We start from the raw sequence: 24,846 nt of genomic DNA, 5'->3' as shown, positions 1-24,846 counted from the left end.
GGACCTGGGAAAATTTGTTCATTTTGCTTCCAATTTCCACCCCTCCATCATTTTCACATGGTTCATCTCTGACACTTACCTTCCTTTCCTTGACCTCTCTGTCTCAATTTCTGGTGATACAATGTCCACCAATATTCCTTATAAGCCTACCGACTCCCACAGCTACCTCGACTACAGCTCCTCACACCCCGCTTCCTGTAAGGACTCCATCCCATTCTCTCAGTTCCTTCGCCTCTGCCGCATCTGTTCTGATGATGCCACTTTCCAAAACAGTTCCTCTGACATGTCTTCCTTCTTCCTTAACCGAGGTTTCCCACCCACGGTTGTTGACAGGGCCCTCAACCGTGTCTGATCCATCTCCCGCGCCTCTGCCCTCACACCTTCCTCTCCCTCCCAGAACCATGATAGGATCCCCCTTATCCTCACTTTTCTCCCCACCAGCCTCCGCATTCAAAGGATCATCCTCCGCCATTTCCACCAACTCCAGCATGATGCCACCACCAAACACATCTTCCCTTCATCCCCCCTGTCGGCATTCCGGGACACCCTGGTCCACTCCTCCATCACCCGCAACACCTCAACCCCCTCCCACGGCACCTTCCCATGCAATCGCAGAAGGTGCAGCACCTGCCCCTTTACTTCCCCCCTCCTCACTGTCCAAGGGCCCAAACACTCCTTTCAAGTGAAGCAGCATTTCACTTGCACTTCCCTCAATTTAGTCTACTGCATTCGTTGCTCCCAATGCGGTCTCCTCTACATTGGAGAGACCAAACGCAGACTGGGTGACCGCTTTGTGGAGCACCTTCGGTCTGTCCGCAAGCATGACCCAGACCTTCCTGTCGCTTGCCATTTCAACACCCCACCCTGCTCTCATGCCCACATGTCCATCCTTGGCCTGCTGCATTGTTCCAGTGAAGCCCAACACAAACTGGAGGAACAGCACCTCATCTTCCGACTAGGCACTTTACAGCCTTCCGGACTTAACATTGAGTTCACAACTTCAGATGATGAACTCTCTCCTCCATCTCAACCCCTTTTTGATCCCCCTTTTTTCAAATATCTATTTTTAAATGTTGATATACATATTTTCCCCCATCAATTTGTATTATTATTTTTTTTAAATTTATTTCCACTTATTGTTTTATCCCCACCTTTTAGCCTATTTCAATCTTTTTTTCCCACACTGTCCACTCTCCCCAGCCCACCTCCATTAGAGACACCTGCCACTTGCTCATTCTGCTATTTACTCTTAATGTCACCATCAGCACCTCCTTTAGCCAGTTTCACCACCACCAACACCCCTTTGACCTTTTGCTTATGACATCTTTTGCAACCTCTCCTTTGCCTCAATCTATCGCTGGCCTTCTATACAGCTTCACCTATCCCACCCCCATTAAACAGTATATATTTCACCACATTTCGACCACTTTAGCTCTGAAGAAGAGTCATACTGACTCAAAACGTTAACTCTGTCTCTCTCTCCACAGACGCTGTCAGACCTGCTGAGTTTTTCCAGCAAGTTTTGTTTTTGTTTCAGATTTCCAGCATTTTGATTTTATCTGTGTTAGTGATGTTAGTTGAGGGATAAATTTTGGCAAACCCCATTACTCATCTTCGAAATTGTGCCACGCGATCCTTTACTTCAACCTGAGATGGCAGACAGGACCCTGGCTTAACACCTTATCTGAAACAGAGGCACTGCTGGCCGTGCAGCACCCTCCCTCAGTACTGCGCTGTCAAGATGCTTGGGCTGCAGTCCTGGGAGTGGAATTGAAACTCCTGACCTTCTGGCTTAGAGGCACAAGAGAGTCGACAATGAGCCGCGAATGACACTTCAACACAACAGGAGCCGGTCTCGTCCAGCAATGGGGAGCTTTGTTTTTGAACCGGAAGGGAGGCCTGAGCCTGTGCGGAAAGATCCCGGTCACAAAACTGGAGTTGGATGCTCACACAGCCCTTAATCAGGGGCCTGAACACTTCAGCTCATCCTTCAGTCAGACCCGATCAATAGGCTTTACTCGCTCTGAGGAGGCCCTCTTACTACGTTGCTGCTCTCGTGGCTGCACCCCCGAGGCTGACTATTACAGCTGAAGGCCTCTTCTGACAGTCAGGAAATGGTAATTCCGCCACGTTCCAAAGTGCTGGAAAGATGGAGCAATTGCTTTCGTTTCAACTGCAGGAGCAAGTGTAAATTGAACCCAGCCATCAGTCGCTCTGTGATATCGCATTATCACAGCACAAAGGGATTCAGCACAAGGAACAGGCAACAGAAACAACATGACAGCAGGTCCCAGGCAGTGACGAGCCATGTCCAACAACTAAAACTACAGGGCTTTGCAGTGCTGCACATGATTGATATCTGCACTGCTCAAATCCTGGTGCATTGTAATGTAAGCTGTAGCTCAGCGGGGTAGCACTTTGAGTCAGAAGGTTGTGGGTTTGAATCCTACTCTAGAAACTTGAGCCTGTAATCTAGGCTGGCACCCTCAGTGTAGTGCCGAGGGAGCGCTGCAGTGCCGTCTTTCAGATGAGATGTTAGGCCATGGCCCTGTCTCAGGTGGATATAAAATAATATAAAATAAGAAAGCTTTTGGCATACTGGCCTTCATAAATCAAAGTATTGAGTATAGGAGTTGGGATGTTATGGTGAGGTTGTATAAGACATTGGTGAGGTCAACTTTGAAGTATTGTGTGCAGTTCTGGTCGCCTAACTACAGGAAGGATATCAGTAAGATTGAGAGAGTGCAGAGAAGATTTACTAGGATGTTGCCGGGTCTTAAGGAGTTGAGTTACAGGGAAAGATTAAACAGGTTAGGACTTTATTCCTTGGAGCGTAGAAGAATGAGGGGAGATTTGATAGAAGTTTACAAAATTATGAGGGGTATAGACAGAGTAAATGCGAGTAGGCTCTTTCCACTTAGATTAGGATAGATAAACACAAGAGGACATGGCTTTAGGGTGAAAGGGGAAAGGTTTAGGGGGAACATTAGGGGGAACTTCTTCACTCAGAGAGTGGTGGGAGTGTGGAACGAGCTACCATCTGATGTGGTAAATGCGGGCTCACTCTTAAGTTTTAAGAATAAATTAGATAGATACATGGATGGGAGAGGTCTGGAGGGTTATGGACTAGGTGCAGGTCAATGGGACTAGCGGAATAATATTTCAGCACAGACTAGAAGGGCTGAATGGCCTGTTTTTCTGTGCTGTAGTGTTCTATGGTTCTATGGTTCTATGGTCCCGGAGCATCGTTTTGAATTAGGGTGAGGGGGTTGTGGGGGGGGGGTTCAGTGGAAAATTAGTATAAGCTCAATTGAGGACCCTCTCCCGGGTTTACAGCAGCCTATCAGAAATATGTGTGGTAAGCTGTGGCTCAGCTGGTAGCACTCATGCACAAAAACTCAAAGCTAACGCTCCAGTGAAGTACTGAGGGAGTGCTGCACTGCTCGAGGTGCCGTCCTTTTGGACGAGATGTTAAACGGAGGCCCTATCTGCCTGCTCGGGTGGATGTAAAAAAAGATCCCACGGCAGTGGTCTGAAGAGGAGGGGAGGTATCCCCAGGGAACTGGCCAATTTTTATCCCTCAGTCAACATCGTAAAAAAAACATGATCACATTAGCGATTGTCACATTCACAACATTGCTTTGCTGGGAGCCTATTAGCTGCAGCTTTTCCTACATTACACCATTGACAATGCTTCAAAAATGGGCTTTATAGTGTTGTGAGGTCATGGAAAGGGCTATATAAATACCAGTGTTCAAAACTTCTCAATGAGATCCCTGGGGACCACCCCTCACTTCATTTTTAATTTGATTTTGTTTTAAGCTGTCCTTCTGCAAGAAAAGCAAGCTCCACGAGCTTTGAACATTTTTCTTCTTTAATAAGGAACGCATTTCTAAAGATGCTACCAAGAAAATGGGAATTGGTTTGAGAAAATTCTCATTCCTAACTGTGAATATGGGGCCGCTGCTAGTTTGTCTACGTGCCTGCCTGTGTGTCCTTTGCTCCTGAACACTTTCCATTACCGTCCACATTCAGTGAGGAATTGGCTTAAAAATACACTCCCCTCCCGTTAATAACGTGAAATACAATTTAGGTATTGATTCTAGATTTTTGCAGTCATTTCTAACTCAATTAAAACAAAACGTGGAGCATATGATCTATGTAAGTTGGCACTGGGAGAAGCGACTGTTATTGTGATAACACAACAGTGAGAGCAAAAGGCATGGTGTGCCAATCCACAGCCTGGAGATGGGGAGGCAGCTGCCAAAATCGCTTTGTATAAAAGGTCGATACTGCATAGATCTATGAGGTCTAGCATGATCTGGACTGAATTCAGTTATCTTGGGGTGCACGGGGTTTGTGGAGGTCGGAGAGGGTTTTTTTCCTTCTACAAGGTACAAGTCAGGAGTGTGATGGAACACTCTCCACTTGTTTGGATGAGTGCAGCTCCCACAACACTCAAGAAGCTCGACACCACCCAATACAAAGCAGCCCACGAATCACGACTAAACCCATTGCCTTAAATATTCACTCCTCCCAGCATATTGGCAGCGGTGAGTGCCATATTCAAGATGCACTGCAGCAACTCACCAGGCTCCTTCGACAGCACCTTCCAAGCCCGCAATGTGTAACATCTAGATGGACAAGGGCAGCAGACGCATGGGAAACACCGCCACCTGGAAATTCCCCTCCAAGCCACTCACCATCCTGACTTGGAAATATATTGCCATTCCTTCACTGTCGCTGGGTCAAAACCCTGGAACTCCCTTCTTAAAAGCACTGTGGGTGTACCTACACCAGGTGGGCTACAGCAGCTCACCACCACCTTATCAAGGGGCAGTTAAAGATTGGCAACACTGGCGAACAAACAAGAACGAAAAAACTATTGGCCTGCATTTTTATCTGATTTCCCGTCTTGCCTAAGAGAACATATGGACTTATATGGCTATTAGACAGGTGCAGAGTGAATAAATTGCAATGCATAAGATGTCCCAGTTGTGCGGACAGTCTAAATGGGCGAGAACAGGCCCATCCATCTTTATCTGTCTCTTTGTAAATAGAGAAAATGACAGGAGGCAGGATAGAGAGCAACAAGGGTAGAGGTAGATCTGTTCTTGTGTCCTTGGAAGGTGGGTTGGCTGCATTTATTGCCCCAAATCTAGTTGCCCGAGGTGATGAGCCTACGTTTTCATTTGCTGATCGGTCAGAGTGGCTTCCTAGGCTATTTGAGAGACCACGACAGGATAGATTCGCCTCTGAATTGCTGCTTGTCTCTGGGGCAGAATTGGAGAATTAAGCGGAGAGAAATGGTTCCTTTGGGACTATTATTCCAAATCTGGTGAAAGCCTGCAATTTAGCCCAGCAAGAGTCGCAATGATCATTGCAGCTTGCTGTGCGCTGCATAACACCTCAGCCAGGAAAAGCTTATTGCTTTAGGAGCTGAAGGTGGACGACGATGAAGCTGATGGTAACGTTTTTGAGGTGAGACTTTAAGCAGGTCTCTCGGAATCCAACTCAAAGAGGAGCAAGGGAAGTTGCTCCCGGTTTCTTGGCTAAAATTTGTCCTTCGATCGACGTCACTAAAATCGGATTGTTGGCCCATTATCCTCAGTGCTGTTTGCGGGGTCTTGCTGAGTGCCAATGGGACGCTGCTCTCGCTACATTACAGCAGTGACCGCTCTCCGAAAATACTTCATGGGGTCGCAAAGCGCTCCTGAGGCCTCCTGAGGCGGTGAAAGGTGCGATGGGAATGTCAGTTTTTCATCCGTTTCTCTCAGGCGGACGACTGTCCCTCCCGGGTGGGGAGGTGCACAGCAGGACAGAATGTGACAGGAGAATGAAGGCCGCAGCTGACTGCCCAAGCCCTTCAGGAAATAAAGGGCAACTCAACAAATGAAGTCAATTCGCATTTCCTACCCCACCCCCCCCTCCCCCCACACACACACCCACCCACACTAACATCCATATGCAAGAAGAATTCACCCACTTCCTTCATTGGGCTAAAGTCTACATTTCCTCTGTAATTATTCAAATCCCCTCAAGATTCCCCAGACATCAACCCGGAACTCGATGTGCACAATCCGCGTTCATGTGTGAATAACATTCACACAAAATAAGTGCTAACGATTCCAGCCACACTCTGTACAGACACTTAACATTGTGGCTCTCCTCTGTACCCGCGGCCTTACTTGCTCATGCTCCTCGCTCACTGCTCCCGTGAGGTGTCTCCTGAGTGAGGTGATGTGGTGTGGTGGACTGATGGGTTTGCCTTGGAGTCTGCACAGTGCCTCTCAATACATCCTGATAATCATTCCACTGAAGTCGGAAAGGGGAATGGGGCCCATGTGCAGAGTGTCTTACTAGGCCATACCAGAGGGCAGTTAAGAGTCAACCACATTGCCATGAGTCTGGAGTCACACGTAGGTCAGATCAGGTAAGGATAACAGATTTCCTTCCTAAAGGGTATTTGTGAGCGAGATGGAATTGTACAAGAATTGATGATAGCTGTCATAGTAACCATTACTGAGACTAGCTATACAATTCCAGATTTATTAACTGAATTTAAAACCCATCAGCTTCCATGGTTGGATTTGAACCCAAGTGCCCAGAGCATTAGCCTGGGCCTGCAGGATTATTAGCCCAGTGACATTAACACTACACCGCTGTTTCCCACATTACAAGAGCCACTTCACTTCAAAATATAATTCATTGGCTGTTAAATGCTTCAGGTCATCCTGAGGTCTTGAAAAGAGAGCAATAGGAATGGAAGTTCTTTTATCTTTATTTTACCAGGTTTATTAATTTAATTTCACAATTTGTGCATGGTGGGATCTAATTCTCTAATCCAGTACCTTACCCAATTGGCTACATCGTATGATCCTGTTCAATACAGGGTAAGCCATGACAAGTAAAGGCTATTCATTCCAGTGAAGCTCGCCCCTCTGTAGTACAGCCCTCTAGGTGTCAGTCTTGCCTCACTCATACCCCCGAGTCAGAAGATTAGGGGTTCAAACCCCACTCTAGAGGCCTGAGCACCTAATCCCATCTGACACTTCTCCGCTGGCATTTAGGGAGTGTTATACTGTCAGAGGTGCCCATCCTTCAGCTGAGACATGATCCCACCTGCCCTCTCAGGTGGATGTAAAACATCGCCAGGTACCATTCAAACAAGAGCAGGACAGCTGCCAACATTAATCCTTCAGCACTTGAAACAGGTTATTTATCTCATGGTTGTTGGTGGGAGCTTGCTGTGTGCAAATTAACAGCCACGTTTTCTATTTTACCAAAGCCGCATGCTTCAAAAGTACTTAATTGGCTGGAAAGTGATTTGACGCACCCTGAGGACAATGAACGGTGCTATGTAAATGCAAGAGCTTCCTTTATTTGTTAATGAATTCTCCCTTTCCTGCATCCAAATAAACCTAATATCCAAGTATACCCCATGGTCCCACTTCCTTGTCAAAATGTGGCCAAGCTCAGAAGCTATGAGAAAGAGGTGGAGAGACGTAGAAGGACAACAGCACAGAAAAGCTTCAAAAGAGTTAAGGCAGGGGACTGATTAGTACAGAAATAAGGGATAGCTCAAGGGCCTTTTCTACTTTCAGATGACATATCTTCTCCTCTCTACTGTAACCATAGTCCTGCCACAATTTGAGAACCCTGCTGTAATTAGGCAAGTCCGCACTATCTGGGTGGAAACAAGAACTAATGTATTGGTAATCAGAGATAAAAGGCCACAGAGTGTGCAATAAACTCTTTTACAGGTGAGGCTTCTTTTAAAACAGCCCTTTCTTACATCAGTAACGCTCTGGCGGACCATATTGCTCAGGCTACTAACTACAAATCAAATTTATTGAGGAGTAAGATCACACAGAAGTAAGGCCAAACACAATAGAGTTCACTAAATAATAATGCCTCATATAATGAACAGCATTGCTTCCAAAAATGATAAAAGCCTCAATGACTTATATTAGTTTTTTTTATAGTAATTTAAACAGCTGCAATTCGTATTTTGATGTGGGAAAGACAAATCACGGAGTCTACCCACATCAGATAGAGTGAAAGAGCTCCAGTGTTTATCCTACTATGAATCTAGTCATGATTCTATCAATCAATACCAGAATCAGACAACCTGTTCAAAATGTCTATGGTGGGCAGACTGAAAGCTGTGATTGATTCGCAATCCCTGGCAATTAGCCCCATCCTCCTTTTGCAGCTCATTAATCAAGGTTTTAAACAATTGCGTCCTTGTGGATGAAGAAAGTGGGAATCTATTATTCCCCATATCCCAACTTCTCACTCCCAGCTAATTAATTGTGTAGATTGGACAGAATATACAGCATAGAAACTGGTCAAACTAATGTCCCATATAAGCCTGCTCCCACCTTATTTCATCTCACTATATCAGCATACTCTTTTATTCTTTTCTCCCTCATGTTTATCTAGCTTCCCCTTAATTGCATCTGTGCTACTTGCCTCAAGTATTTCCTGTGGTAGCAAGTTCCATTTTCTCACCAGTCTCTGGGTAAAGAAGTTTCTTCTGAATTCCCTATTGGGTTTATTAGTGACTGCCTTATATTTATGGCCCCTAGTTTTGGATTCCCCCACAGGCAGACATATTTTCTCTACATCTGTCTTACAAAACCTTGTCATGATTTTAAAGAATTGTACTAGTTTGCCTGTTGGCCTTCCATTTTCTAGAGAAAAGAGCCCCTGCCTGTTTGGTTTTCCCTGCCCGGTATAATTGCTAGATCAGGCAACTTGGCTTTCTTGTCATGGTCCACCTTAACTGCAAAGTTCTCCACATCATGGATCACCTTAACAGCAGAGTTCTCCACATCATAGTTCACCTTATCTACAGAGTTCTCCTCATCATGGTCCACCTTAACTGCAGAGTTCTGCTTGTCATGGACCACCTTAACTGCAGAGTTCTCCTTGTCATGGTCCACCTTAACTGCAGAGTTCTAGTCATGGACCACCTTAACTGCAAAGTTCTCCTTGTCATGGTCCACCTTAACTGCAGAGTTCTGCTTGTCATGGACCACCTTAACTGCAGAGTTCTCCTTGTCATGGTCCACCTTAACTGCAGAGTTCTCCTTGTCATGGTCCACCTTAACTGCAGAGTTCTCCTTGTCATGGTCCACCTTAACTGCAGAGTTCTCCTTGTCATGGTCCACCTTAGCTGCAGAGTTCTCCTTGTCATGGTCCACCTTAGCTGCAGAGTTCTCCTTGTCATGGTCCACCTTAACTGCAGAGTTCTCCTTGTCATGGTCCACCTTAGCTGCAGAGACCTAGTCATGGCCCACCTTAGCTGCAGAGTCCTCCTTGTCATGGTCCACCTTAACTGCAGAGTCTTAGTCATGGACCACCTTAACTGGAGCATTCTCAGGTACCCAATGAAATGAGGGAGCTTCCAGTGCTCTGTCTTGTCTCTGGCCTTCTTCAAATATAATTAAACACATCAGAAAAGGGAGAGGTAATAGTGTCACGCAATTACACAGCTCTGTGCCATTGCTGATGGAATCCTGGTAACCCATCCTGTAGCCAGTTGTCTGCAGAGAAATTGGCCTGCATCATGCTAGATTTCTGGACTCTAACTGAGCATTGGAGGTGAATTTTATGTGACAATCTCCCACACCCGATCTCCCCAAATCAGCTACCAAATCAGGAGCCTCTGAGCACACATGGTGTAATGTCCAATTGTCCTGTGTGCCATGTTCCAGTCTATTATGAACTCTCACTCAATACATTAAAAATCTGAACGCAGTCTATTCAAATGAACACTGCAATTCATGTGACCTTTTGGCATTTTGTGCTCCAGACAGTCCTGAGTCTCAAGCAAATACCAAATTAAATATGGACATTCACATCCATCCAGGGAATTTACACATCCTTTTGTTTAAGGATGGATCATTAGCAAAATAACTATAGCATTCCAGCCAGCTCACCTTTCAGTTTCACCATGGGCTAAAGAAACATCCAAACTCAATGTGTATTCGGCGAATGTGAATGGATCCCATCAAATTTCACGGCATCAAACTGCAACGCAAGATGTGTAATCAACATACCAACCCTTTACGGGGAAAATGAATTTCAACTTGTACAAGAAACATGGCAAGGAAGCCATTTTGTTGTCTAATTTTAAAATAACAGCAAGAAGTTGTTCTACAAACAGAGATCCATCAGAAAGCTATTGAACCAACTGTAAGCTCCCCTCCAAGCCACGCACCATCCTGACTTGGAACTACATCGCCGTTCCTTCACTGTCGCTGGATCGAAATCCTGGAACTCCCAATCAGCACTGCGAGCGTTCCTACAACACATGGACAGCAGCGGCTCAAGAAGGCGGCTCATCACCATTTTCTCAAGGGCAATTAGGGGTGAGCAGTAAAACTGCTGGCCTAGCCAGTGCTACCCACATCCCATGAACAAATAAAAAAAGCTATATAAGCAGCCAAGGTAATAAACAACAATACGTTGAAAGTGGGAGAAGGACTACCCCCAGCCTGTTCCAACTCCAAGTTCACCTGAGAACCAACCGCTTGGAAATTCAACTACAAGAAGCCTTGCAACTTGCTGAGAACCCTCTACTTGACAAGGCCTTCACTCCAGCTAAAACATCCAGAGGTCCGGAGGCCGGGGAGGGGTGGTAGGGGGGTCCGAGGTTGCGAGGGGGGGTCCGAGGTCAGGGGAGGGGGCGAGGTTGGTGTGGAGGTGGGGTGGGGTTGTCAGGGGTTGGGGGCGATGGTGGGGGGTGCATCCCGTGGGGTCGGTCTACGTCTTTACAATAGTTACCCAGAAGTTAGAAGAGGTTTTAATTCTTCTAATTTTTTTCTGGGTAACTATTGGTATAACCCCAGCAGAACCATCCTAAGTTTGCGATTTAAATCGCATTTTTGGATAGTTCCCAGCACTAGCACCTCTGGGCAATTGCCGTGCAAACCCTTACCTGGGAACTTGCCAGAAGGATTCCCCAGTGCATCTTTTGGGTACCCCCCCACCCCAAATCCAACACTGGGGAGTGCAGAAGTTATGGGCCATTGACACAAGCAATAAAAAAGAAGCACATAAGTTTTGTCCGTGACATGCGTTTCATTATGTGAGTCTGTTTACTATTGACGTTCGCTGTGCTTGATTGGTTAAGCCTGGGTGTGGACTCAGAGAAAAGTAAAAAACTGTAGAAAGAGCTGGACGCTAGAGCTGAAACATGGAGTAGACATTTTAAAGCATTGTGAACAAAACCCATTAAACATGTAGAAAGTAGTGTCATCTGTGAGATGAAGTGTCTTAGCTCTGAGACATAAAACCTATAATACATGGTGCCTGAAACAGGCATCAATCCCCTCTGAAGATGCTAATTTGATGGGCTGGGTGATAAAGGAGCAAATGCCCATTTTAAACCACAAAAACATAGCAGCAAACAAGACCCACTGAAGACGACTGGAGAAAAGGCAAGTGCGGAGTCAGGCGGAGGTGAAGCAGTGAAACTCAAGGCCAGATGTTCAGTGATCTCTGGACAACTGGACTCACCCCTGATGTGCTGCCCGCCTCCCCGGGCCGAATCAGCCTCACGGCCAACCTGCTGTGACCGCAAAACAGGCCAGGCACAAACTCCCGAGGCCAAATGGTAAAAGATGGGAAGGTAGATTTTACGAATCTGCCCAGAGTGAGCAATGGGAATGGGTGAAAAACCCGGAGAGGCCCACTGACCTTATATTTTTCTTGCCCAGCTTTGTAACAGAATCTTTCATCTTCCAAAACCAAGGTGTATCTCTGAGTCATTGCCTCCCCTTAGTCAGTGCTGCAGTCTGCACATTGTGGAGGGACATGTCATTGGCTGTTACTTTCTCATACATTTACAGTACCCCATGCTGCTCACCAGGAGCAGTGTATATATTATTTTCGACTGAACCACCACTTTCCTCTAACATAGTAACATTTCCCCAGGCGCTTCACAAAAGGGTTTATCGGACAAAAATTTGACATGAAGCCAAAGAAGGAGATATTAGAACAGGGAGGGGCCAAAAGCTTGGTCAAGAAGTAGGTTCTAAGCTGGGTCTTAAAGGAGGGCAGAGGGGAAGATAGTCGGAGAGGCTTGGGGTGGGGGGTGGCAATTCCAGAGTTTGAGAATGCACAAGAGGCCAGAATTGGAGGCGCACTGAAATCTGGGAGATCTGTGGGGCTGGAGATGGTCACAGAGTTGGAGAGCAACAAAGCCTAGGAAGGATTTGAACGTGAGGGTGAGAATTTTTAAAATGAGCACCGAAATACTGTTTACATAACTACACCTGTATCGAAATACTGTTTACATTAGGATAACTATACTTGTATTGATTTTTTTTGGATGAAGCGATACTTACTTGCAACCTTTACCTATTCCTTAAAGCAAGAGTTTAACTTTCTTAGTGCTCCTGCCCCAGTAATAGTTTTTCAGCACTCTCTTTCAACTACCAATTGAAGTCCCTCCAGCCATTTATCGGTCAGCACCCTGCCAGCATCAGTTTCTAGAACATTCAGTCACCCTTGACCTCTTTGCCACCATGGATCCCCGCTATCAATGGTGTTTTGTGTGGGGGGTGTCTTGGCTCTTGCCAGTCATAACAGAAAGATTATTTCTTTTAAGCAAGGTGCCAGCTAGGTTTTTGGTGGTGGCGTCAACTTTCACCCCTCCCCCGAGTCAGGAGGTTGTGGGTTTAGGCCCCATTTGAGCTCAAGCTCAGGGGCTGACACTCACAGCGCAGTGTTACTGAGGCAGGGCTGCACCTTTGCATGGGGCATTAAAGCCAGACCCCACCTGCCCCCTCAGGCGTAGCTAAAAGACCCACTGGCACTATTTTGAAGAAAAGCAGCAAGTTACCCGTTGCGACCCTGGCCAATATTTATCCCTCAGCCAGCAAACAGGAGACCCAATCATTAGCACATTGCTGCTTGTGGGAGTTCACTATGCGCAAATTGGCTGTTGCATTTCCTGCATTACAACACTTTAAGAGCGCTTAATTGGTCACAAAGCTCAAAAAGCTCTTTGGCGGGGGCGGGGGGGGTGGCATTCGGGGGTTGTGCTCGGCGCTATATAAATTCAAGTCTTTCTTTTATTCCCTCTAGTGCTAATATACTCACATCCACACTCAAGCGTGTTTTATTCAGTACATTTTGCAACGTATTAGGTTTAAACAGGGGTCTGATTAACACAAAGACTGCGTGAGAGAGTGTGGGAGGAACCTGAGCAGTCTAAACACATGCTGATGACACAAGTGCGCACTCATTTCAAGTTGTGTTATTATAGGCGACAAGAATTGCTCCTAGTGTGCACTGTTTCGAATCTAAAACATGACTTAAGTTAATTAGACTCACCAATTATTGCTTTAATTGGTGTTTTCCGTTTGCCACCAGTCATGTGTTAAACTTGAAAGCGCTTGACATTTTAACTCTGGCCGATGGCTTAAAATGGTGTTGTCAGACAGGCGGCCCACTGTACGCCCTGCCCGTTTGTCCCTACCAGCGATGCTGTATGGCAGGTAGCTAATTCCACTATCGCCCATCTCGTCCAAAGTTAAATCATCAATATGGAGCCTTATCTATAGCACTGAGCTAAGGGCAAGTCTAGGAAAAAATAACCGACACTTGTGGTACAGTCCACGGTGTTGCTTCAGGCGCTTGTTACCTGCGCCGCAGCAGCGGAGGTTACTGTTGTACAACAGGCTTGCCGCTGCCTCCCACCTTTCATTGCATGAGGAAGGGATGAACGGCCAACGAACACAGACCAGTGGCGGTGTATCGATTTGAAACCCGAAGGAGCTGTGCGCAATGGTTTTAAGTGACACTCTGAAGGCAGTAAATCTCCACCAGCTGGACACCTCGCCTGGCAGCTCCACTGCGATGTGCAGATATAAAACGTTGTGATTTATTTTTCTATGCAATGGGCAGAAATATAACCGGACCACCTGGGGGGTTTCAGCTGCTTTCCCTTTTGTATGTCACTGAAAGCAGCGGCATCTAGCTCATAAAGCCCTCGGAGTGTCCTTCACACTACAGTCAACTTTTCCACTCTAAGTCTTCAGTCACTCCTTCCAGGGCCAGTGTTTACCAGTCGTGTGAGATGTCTTTCCCATTAAAAATGCCCCTCGGTGCGACTATATGAAAGGTTTGGCCTTCCCGCACTCTCTGCGTTGAGCTGTGTGCAAAGGGGGCAAAGATCAAAGAGTAAAGGGTGCCAGGTGGATCCCTTCGTCCTTCAGGTATGGCTCAAGGTGGGAGACCAGGAGGTTCTCCCGCACATGTTTGTTCTTGAAACTCTGACTGATTGCAAAGCAGTAACACATCTCACAATAGAGTGCTTTGGAAGTTAACAAAGTAAAGACTTGCATTTCAATAGCAGTTTCAAGGTGTCCCAAAGTGCCAATGAAATACTTTTGAACTATAGTCACTGTTGTAACATAGGACACATGGCAGTCAATTGTGCACCCACAGACAACAGTGAGATAATGTCTGATAATCTGTCATTTTTCAGTGATGTTGATCGTGGGATCATTCTTGCCAAACCACAACCCCACCCCGGAGCTCTGATCTTTTCCTGTGCGACCTTTCAAGTCTCATCCGACAGACAGCTCCTCAGGCAGTGTGACACTCCCTCTGTACTGCAGTGGGAATGTCATCCTGGACAATATGCTATAGGCTCTGGACTAGCATCACCAGAATGCCTCACATACAAATGTCATGGTTTTATTTTACTTAATAGCTTTTTTATCGAAATGAATGGCTCACCATTGCCGTGATCTGGATGTGAAGTTTTATAAGGTAGGAATGATACACTGCACTGCATAATGTATTATTCCGCTACTGAGGTGGAACTGTTAAAGCTCCGGCCTGTCTCGTTCAGGCCATAATATCCAAGTGTTGTAAATAGGCACATTCTGAGGTCAGGTAGAGACTAACTGCAATTGACTTCAGTGTTTTGACAAACGGCAGCGAAAGCAAGTCAAGCTCTGATGCCCCCCCAAGTTGAACAGTCCATGGATACGTGGCCCAGATGTGGAGAACTGCAGCTGAGTCAGCCACACAGGTTAGATTTTACATTCACTCATAGGATGAAACTTTGCACCAATCCCTCACTATCAACATCCTGGGAGTTATAATTGACCAGAAACTGACCAGGACCAGCCATAAAATACTGTGGCTACAAGAGCGGGGCTGGGAAGTCTGCGGAGAGTGACCCACCTCGGGAATCCTCAAAGCCTGCTCACCATCTACAAGGCACAAGTCAGGAATGTGATGGAATATTCTCCACTTGCCTGGATGAGTGCAGCTCCCACAACGCTCAAGAAGCTCGACACCATCCAGGACAAAGCAGCCCGCTTGATCGGCACCCCATCCACAAACTTAAACATTCACTCCCTCCACCACCAACGCACAGTAGCAGCAGTGTGTACCATCTACAAGATGCACTGCAGGAATTCACCAAGGCTCCTTCAACAAAACCTTCCAAACCTGCAACCTCTACCATCTAGAAGGACAAGGGCAGCAGATGCATGGGAACACAGCCACCTGGAAGTTCCCCTCCAAGCCACTCACCATCCTAACTTGGAAATATATCGGCTGTTCCTTCACTGTCGTTGGGTCAAAATCCTGGAACTCCCTCCCTAACAGCACTGTGGGTGTACCTACACCACATGGGCTGCAGCGGTTCAAGAAGGCTGCTCACCACCACCTTCTCAAGGACAATTAGGGAGGGTCAATAAATGCAGCCTTGATGCCCACATCTTGTGAAAGATTATTTAAAAAGTCACGTGCCCAGACAGTGTAATCCCACGTGAACTCACTTCACATGAAGGGAGCCTGGTTCACAGGACCACGTCCTCAATTCACTTCACAGCCTAAAAACTGGGATGCCAAGACAAATATTTATTTTACCTGCCCTCCTACAATGGGCCATTATGTGGTGCCACCTTTTTCCAGAGAACAAACGAATATAGATTTCCAGTCAGACAGGCACTTGGTGACTCTGGCCCGGCTCCAACATTTTGTTTAAAGTTGGCCCAGTTTTGTGTTCATAAAACATGGATCCAAATTGCAATCAAAGCACAAAATCAAGGCCATCAGTAGCTTGGTTCTGTCATGTTTGTTATTATAATAGTCACAAGATGATGTCCTGCATTGTTACCATTGCAACTTGGACACTTTAGTTGCCATCATAGCCTTGGTGCGGCTGTTAGCATTGTCTTGCTTCTTCTCTCGCTTTCTTCAAGTCTGCTTCAGTCGGAGTCTCAATGCTATCCACCCATCTCATTTTCCTTCTCACTCTTCCGTTTTTACCCTTGACTTCTCCTCCAATTGTTGCCAAGGACAAGGCTGTTGGGGTCTTCGTTTCCAAGGCCTGTACTTGGCGAGCTTTCTCTCTCTAACTGCACTTAGCAAATCCTTTTGATTCCAGAACTTCTGTTCTTGATCCAACCCACTCATTGGTCTTTCTGTCCAGCCAGCAGATCCTGACCAGCCTCCGCCATCCCCACATTTCAGAAGCTGTTCACCTCCTCTCACCCTCTTCCTTCCTTGCACGTGTATCGACCGTTAAACGGTCACTGGGTCAAAATGCTGGAGCTCCCTCCCTAACAGCACAACGCGGCCACCTCCCAACAGCGATGCTTCAACAAAGCGGCTCACCACAGCCTTCTCAAGGGCAGTTAGGGACGGGCAACGAATGCTGACCTTACCAGCAATGCTCACATCCCAATGACGAATTTTTAAAAAGGAGTCAAGGAGTCAGAGGTTGGCGCAATGAGAAATGTTATCCTCCTCACCCAGCCAGTCATTTCTCTCTCTCTCTCTGAGATCACCAACATGAGTTCATCTCAATGTCCACTTACATTCAGCGAGACTCTTTCCTCACAGGATTCACACTCGTCTGTCCCTCATTATTCTCCCTTCCTGATCTCTTCTTATAATTTTCACCCTTCTCTTATTTTTCCATCATTTAATATTTCTCACTCTCTCCATTCATGTCATATTTCACACTCTCTCCGTCCATTTAATATTTCCCAGTTTCTCCCGTCATCCACCACTCTCAGCCTCTCTGGCCATCTCTTAACTCTCACTCTCCTCACTTGATCTCCGAACGTCTTTAAGGCAACGTCAGGTGAAATTGGGAAGCCACCCCCCCACCGCGTTGTGACAGGGAACATCCAAACACCAACAAAGAGCTTCACAGGGGTCCGTCGCTGTCAGGCTCCTGTGTGTTTAACTATACTTGTTGTCGAAGATCAGCAAAGACCAGACTGCAAAATATACTCATAGGGTAGCATTTTCTGCCTGTCGGGCGGGTGGGCCCGACCCAATCTCCGGCAGGCGGCTAGCCGATCCCCGCCAGCGAAGCGGGCCGCGACGCCATTTTACGTGGGCGGGCCAATTAAGGCCCGCCCAGCGTGACGTCCGGCGGGAAGCGCTATGCACTCCCTGTGCGCGCGGGGAGGGGATTCTCCAAAAGCGAGAGTGCGCTCTTTCACGCATGCGCACGAAAGAGCGCACATTTCCCTGAGGCTAAGTGCAGCCTCAGGGAGATCGCTTCCACTTTGAAAAAGATTGAAAATAGAAAAGAAAAAATTCCCTAACATGTCCCCCTCATGTGACAATGTCACATGAGTTGGGACATGTTCATTATTTACAGAATAACTTTATTAAAATTTTTAAAACTCTGCATGAAACGTCATCCCACTACTGGATGAGGTTTCATGTTTTTTCTATTTGGCGCCGGGGCTCCTGGCCGACCCGCCAACCTTAAGGTTGGACGGGCAGGTCCTTTAATTGTTTCAATGATCCTGTCAATGGCCTCAATTGGCCACTGACAGGTCGGCGGGCCCACAGCTGATTTTGCTGCGCCCCCACCTTCCTGGAAATTTAAATGGGGCGCAGTGACATCGGGGGTTCTGCCCGACATGATCCCACGTCATTTTACGCGTCGGCAAGCGGGCCCCGCCCCCTGCTCGCCAACGGCAAAATTCTGCCCATAGTGAACTTGTCCGCTGAAGATATCTGTGGTGTAAAAGCTTAATGGGCAGAATTTTCTCTGTGGGCTTCAGGCCCACACTGTTGGGTTCAAACGGGGCGTCAGAAGCCCACACTGTGTGGGGAGCAGTCCCTTGGCAATGAATTTCCCCGATTTGGCCAATCAATGGCCAGAAGGCAGGCTCTCTGTCCAATGAGGCACGGCGGGCAGGCTCTGGAAGCTGCAGAGGCCTATAGGAGGCCTTCGATTTCAGGGAGCAGTAGCAGCAGTGTGCCAAGGCAGGTAGGAGAGAGAGGGGCCTTCAAAATGGAGGCGCTCTTTTTCCAACTTCTTCAAAGTTAAAGTAAAAAATAGGTCAAGCAGCTGGGGCCACCGCTTTTGCGGGGGGTGGAGGAAAGGCCCTCCACAGGGCGGCCTGCGACTCCAGGTGAAGCCTGACCGGCAAGGAAGGCCTCTAATCCTGCATGGAGTGCTGGCTCCCCCCAGTCCGTCACCTCTGGGCAGCTGCTCTGTCCTCCACAGCCTCCAGACGCCTGGAAGCCAAATACAAAATCCAAGCTGACCTCCGACAATAGGTCTTTAAATAGTTGAGTCGGCTACCCACCTCTCACGGGCGGGTAGTCCTGTCAACCAGTCCACCTCTAGGAAAGGGGCAGGGGTCAGGACGGAGCTGGGGGAGTGCCACACAGGCCAGCAGCACGAAATCCCGTGCCCAGCTGCCTCCACTGGGGCCTAAAAATTCAACCTAGTTTGTCCGCTTGTCGCGTCTGCCTTTGCATGTCACTACTTTCTCTGCTGTGCTTTCGAACAAGCTGGACTTCACTGAGTGTTCCTTTAGCCAAGAGAGCAACGCTGACAAATGGAAGCTCTGGGTCTTACCACAAACAGCCATCAATGGCCTGTGTCTGTGACTAAACCGGATGGGCTGGTATCAGTGCCAGGTTTAAGCCCCCATATCCCAACTCCCATCTGCCAGTCTCCCTATGCCCACCTTGGCATGGTTTTCTTGGCAGTGTTCTGCACTGACCCATGCAAGGCTGGTACAGCGGGCATTTAACGAATGATCATGACCAGCTGTAGCCGCTATCAGACCTGCCCCTGGGTGACGGGCGTGACTCAGCGGTAGCATTCTCACCTCTAAGTCGGAGGTTTCGAGTAGGTTCAAGTCCAATGCAGTGTTGAGGAAGTGCTGCACGGTTGGAGGTGCCTTCTGGATGAGACATTAAGCCTGATCGCTCAGGCGGATGAGGCATGAGGAGCAATACAGGGAAATGTTGCTCTGATGGGTGATCAAGGATAAGGGGACATCATCTTGATATTAGAGGCAGGCCATTCAGGAGTGAAGTCAGGGAGCACTTTTTCACGCAAAGGGCAGTGGAACTCTGAAACTCTCTCACGCCCCTCCCCAAAAACTAGGGGACAATTGGAGCTTTCGTGATATTTGGTAGGTAAGGGCATCAAGGGATATGGAATTAAAGTGGTAGATGGGGTTTAGCTACAGGTTGGCCGTGCTCTAGTTGAATGGGGGAGCAGATTCAAGTGCCCAGATCGCCTCCTCCTGTTCCTGTGCTCCTACGAAATGTTGGCAGAAATGACTGTGGGATGAACATTTTAGGGACGTTACAGGTCAGCCAAATGGGGTTGTGAAGGAACAGCCCAGCTGTCCATAAAGGGGGAAAAGGAGACAGAAACACACTGTTAAATCAACCCCTTGCTACCGTTGTACGCTATAACCTCTCCATGTTGTATATTTTATACCTCGGAGCTATGCAGAGATGACACTAGTTTCTAGGTTTTAGTCACAGTGCATTAAAATGTCTACTTCGTGCTTCAGTTCCAGCTTTTAGCTCTTTCAATAGTTTGTCTACTTTTCTGTGAGTCCACAGCCGGGCTTAACCAATCAAGCACAGTGAGCATCAACTGTAACCAGACCCACATGATCAAACACAGAACAATTGAACAATTAAACACTGCAGAATGCCCGAGACCGAGTCATTTCTGGATTTTGGAATTTTCTGGATTATACGATGGCGTTAGAACGCCTGACCACGACGGTGTGGACCAGAAAACACCGCGGATAGATATACTTCTGTAGGAATGCAGGGAATGCCTTGCACTGTGCCCACGATACTCGTTTAACAAGCACCACAACAGGTATTTAGTAAGTTTTCATTTCAGCCAAACCGGGAAGCTTGAGGTCCCCGGGTGTAAGTCCCAGGACCTGACTACTTGTACTAACTCTGTTTTCTTTATCATGCTGTATTATTTCCAAGCTATTGGGCTTGGTGGCCATCTATCACTGTAAGAAGTTCCATTCTGTGATGTGGTATTTCACTGGGAACTTGATATCCTCCTTTAACCTGTTTGTGGAAGTTAGTCACATCTTCAAATTGTGTTTTCGAGCAGCTAGGGCCATGAAGCTGCAGTGTTTATTCCGCCAGGGCACCACGTTGGTCACGTTGGCAGCATTAGTCCTCAGTCTATTGGGGCCATCGCCATCGAGAGAAATTCTGCCATTTAGAAAGCCAAACTCCACAGTGGGGATAAGAATCATTGGACATGCTTGCTGTTTGGAAGCTCTTGGGTTGCCTCTGCACTCCTGGATGGCCTGCTCATAATGGGCTACAACGGCCAGTGACACGGGAACAGTCAAGCGGTGAGTCCATTGGTCTACTAAAAACACTTCCAGACTACGGGATGTTTCCAGACTTTGGACATCCGGACTGGAGAGGCTGCCGTGTATCTCATGGAGCCTCAGGTTTCTGTGAAGGCATCTTCCTGTACAATGCACGTAACACAGATATCGGCGGGTAAGTCAACTTCCGAAGCCTCTGAAAATAGCTGAGTATAAAAGTGAACCATCAGCCTGGGCCGTGGTGGTCACCATCTTTGTCATTCGCCATCCTCTGTGTGGGTGTGTCTTAAAATCCTGTGCATATTCGCAACACAACCCTTACCACCTGCTTGATCCCTTGCATCCAGTTATAAGGTACCAGCAAGAAAATGTGTATTTTTTTTTATTCGTTCACGGGATGTGGGCTTCGTTGGCCGGGCCAGCATTTATTGCCCATCCCTAGTTGCCCTTGAGAAGGTGGTGGGTGAACTACCTTCTTGAACTGCTGCAGTCCATGTGGTGTAGGTACACCCACAGAGCTGTTAGGGAGGGAGTTCCAGGATTTTGACCCAGCGACAGTGAAGGAACAGCGATATATTTCCAAGTCAGGATGGTGAGTGACTTGGAGGGGGACTTGCAGGTGGTGACGTTCCCATGTGTCTGCTGCCCTTGTCCTTCCTGGCAGTAGAGGTCATGGGTTTGGAAGGTGCTGCCTAAGGAGCCTTGGGGAGTTCCTGTGGGGAGAAAAATTGAGGCTGACTCCTAATATGAGTGTAGCATGTCGTGGCTGAAAAAGGGTGGCCGGGGGCTGACTTATAGGCTGAGTACATGCAAAAATACGACTTTTGGGGCTGCAAAAAATGGGATTGTCTTATACGCCAGGTCGATTTATATGCCACGATCTACGGTAATCTTGGTTTAGCCGCAGAATAACCATTTTAAAAGGAAAGTGCTTAGCATAGCAACAGCTAGTTCACACAGGAACTCCACAGATACCTGAGAAATAAAGAGGTGTCTTCAGAGTGAAGCTCAAAGGAGGAGACTCCTTAAAGTGAAAAGCAACAGCTCAGATAGTTACTCATATATTTACTGTCAAATGGGAGTGAGCACACCACACCATTAAAGAAAGAAACAACTTGAATTTATACAGCATCTTTCAAGGTCTCTAGACTTTCCAAAGCGTTTGACAACCAATTAAATACTTTTTGACGGGGATTCACTGTCGCAATATAGGAAACACAGCAAGCTCCCACAAGCAGCAATAAGATAAATGGTCTCTTCTAGTGAGATTGGTTGAGGAATAAATGGTGGTTCAGACACCAGAGGAGCTCCCCTCATCTTCTTCAAAATAACACCGTGGGACCTCTGAAGAGCAATCACGCCTAAAAGATGGCAGCTCTGACAGTGCAGCACTCACTCATCACTGCACTAGAGTGTCAACCTAGATTCTAGGCATGAGTCTCTGAACAGGGACTTGAAGTCACAACCTTCTGATGAAGAGGTAGGAGTGCTAATCGCTCAGACAAGTGCGCAGCATCGCTTGGTCTTAAGTGAGCCTTTCATACGCTTCCTCTTTCATATAAATCTCTCCTTAAATCAGTAAAGTGATGCTGAAATCCCTTGTCAGACCCCTGGAGGGAGCCTGGTGCAACCCAAAAGCAAAAAGCTTGGAGGCAATTCAGAGGAGGTCCCCTTCCAGGGCTGACTCTGGAAGCTGCCACTTAGAGCTGCCCTCATGGACTGGAGGACATGAAGGCTCCTAGCCACAAGGCTTTAAAGGTTACTACACTTTCCATTTTAGTGGGCCAGCAAATCTTCAGTCCTTAGGATCTTCTGGCTGCTGTTTAAGATCAATAAGAAGGCCGAGGGTCTAGCAGTTAGGTTGCATCCCCAGTTCCACCATAATTCCCAACGAGTCAAAGTGGGGAGTAACACCAGAGCCATTTTCAGTAAGGCTGACGTCAGTTTCTAGATACGTGTTGTCATTGCTTTAGCTCTACCTCCTCACGATTTGGGGTGTTGTAAAACAGGCCATCACATGTCGAGTTATTGACAAATGACAATGTTCTCCAGTTGAATTTCCAGCAAAAATACTGGGTTATTCAGCAACTGTCGTAAACTCTGTCCACTCTCCTCTCCCTGGCTCAGCTGAGTCAGACCGTTGGGTATCCCTGATGTCTTGTTTAGCCCTGAACCAGGCTTTGTAGTGTTCAATAGTGTTTGTAGTGCCAATTGTTCTATGTTTGATATTGTTAAGTCTGGCAATGATCTATGCTCACTGTGCTTGATTGGTTAAGTCTGGGTAATGACTCAGAGCAGGAGTAAACAAAGAGGCAGCTAGAAGCTGAGCTGTAAGCATGATTGTAGACATTTTGGGACTGGGGAGATATTTTAAGCACTGTAAACAAACATGTTGCAGACTTAGAAACTGGTGTCATCTCTACATTGCTCTGAGGTAAATCAAATATATAAAATATACAACAAACAGATGAACAGGCTTCAAATCTCACATTCTACTTGTCACAGACAGAATGTATGTGCTTTCTTACTGCCCGTAGTCAGTATGTTTCGTATGGAAAGAGGTGCATCTTTTCTTACTCTTGGAACGTGTATTCCAATTAAATAATTCGGTGGCAAGCCTTTGTGAGTTCAAATAAAAAAAGGTATTTATTCTCACAAACTTACCTTGAATTAACACAAAGTCGCACACTCAGTCTCTCTCTTTCTCTCACAAAAGCACAAACACACACACACACACACACACAAAACTAGTGGATACAGATAAAGATAGTGCCCTTTTACCGATTACAATCAACACAGTCTCTGATTTATGATTTCTCGTCTCCCACAGCACAGGCCTATGGTTTCTTGAATGGATTCAATGAATTAAAGTTGAAGAGAGGGTCTTGTAAAGTGAAGGGTTCACAGTAGATTGTGAGATTACTTGTGGTTGAATATTCAAGAAATTGGCTCTCAGGTGAACTTTAAAACTGGAACAGGTTAAGTGCTTAGGCAGCTTGATAACCTGCAACTAGTTTCAGAGTCTTCTTCTCAGACTGGCTGATGATTGATGGGTCTGATGATCTGTTGGGCCCTGGGGCAATACGGTTGTGACCCCTGAAACCAGTTTCGATCACATGACTGCTGGGTTAAAACTTCTGAGTCTCACCCAGTCTAGTTTGGATGGGGAAGGCCTTTGTGATACAATGGGAAGTTGATAATGGCCATTGAGTTTCAATTTTCCCTTTTACCCAGTATGAAACCAGGAGACAGGCAGCCTGGAAACTCCATAATCTTTAGGCGTTGGCTCATCCTTAAACAATGGGATGTGTGAATTCCACAGGTAGCTGTGAGGTACCCTCACTTCTGCCCATATTTTTTTTATTCATTCATGGGATGTTGGCATTGCTGTCTGAGAATGGAGTGGCTTTCTAGGTCATTTCAGAGGGCATTTAAGAGTCAACCACAGTGTAGGTTTGGAGTCACATATAGGCCAGACCAAGTAAGAATGGCAGATTTCCTTCCCTAAAGGGGAACCAGTTAATTTTTTTACGACAATGGTTTCATGGTCACCATTAGAATTTTAATTCCACATTTGTTTTTTACTGAATTCAAATTTCACCATCTGTTGTGGTGGGAGTTGAACCCAGGTGGCCAGAGCATTACCCTGGGTATTTATAGTACCAGTCCAGTGACAATACCATACATCAACGCCTCCCCCAAATTAATTAAGTATTCGCCAGAGACTTGATACTGTCTGTAGTCCAAATGCCAAAAGTCACATGAATTGCAGCAGCCTCTTAAAGGATTGTTTGTACCCTAATTTTTAAAAGTATTGACTGAAAGTTCATAATATGATGTGGAAGTACTGGGCATGACATACTCTTCACTAAAACAACCTACTTGCATCTCTGCATGTTGCCTACCTGTGCTCCTACCTTACCCATGCAGCCACAGAAAACCTTATTCACATTTTCATTGCTTCAAGACTTGACTTCTCCCATTACTGGCTTCCCAAACTCTCTCCTCTACACGTCCCCAGCTTGTCCAAATCCCCCACTGATCATTTCTTGCCCCATCATCAGGTCCTCATTAACCTCCCCTCAGTTCCCATCTTCCAACATGCTGAATTCAAACCCCTCCATGGTCTTGCTTCACCCTCCCTCCTCATGTCCCTCCAGCCCTATCTCATCCTCATGGCTCAGTGGACCTCTGAGTCAGAAGGTTGTAGGTTGAA

Source organism: Cetorhinus maximus, chromosome 28 (genome assembly GCF_964194155.1).
Source record: "Cetorhinus maximus chromosome 28, sCetMax3.hap1.1, whole genome shotgun sequence".
Lineage (NCBI taxonomy): Eukaryota > Metazoa > Chordata > Chondrichthyes > Lamniformes > Cetorhinidae > Cetorhinus > Cetorhinus maximus.
Note: the sequence above shows the minus strand (reverse complement) of the source record.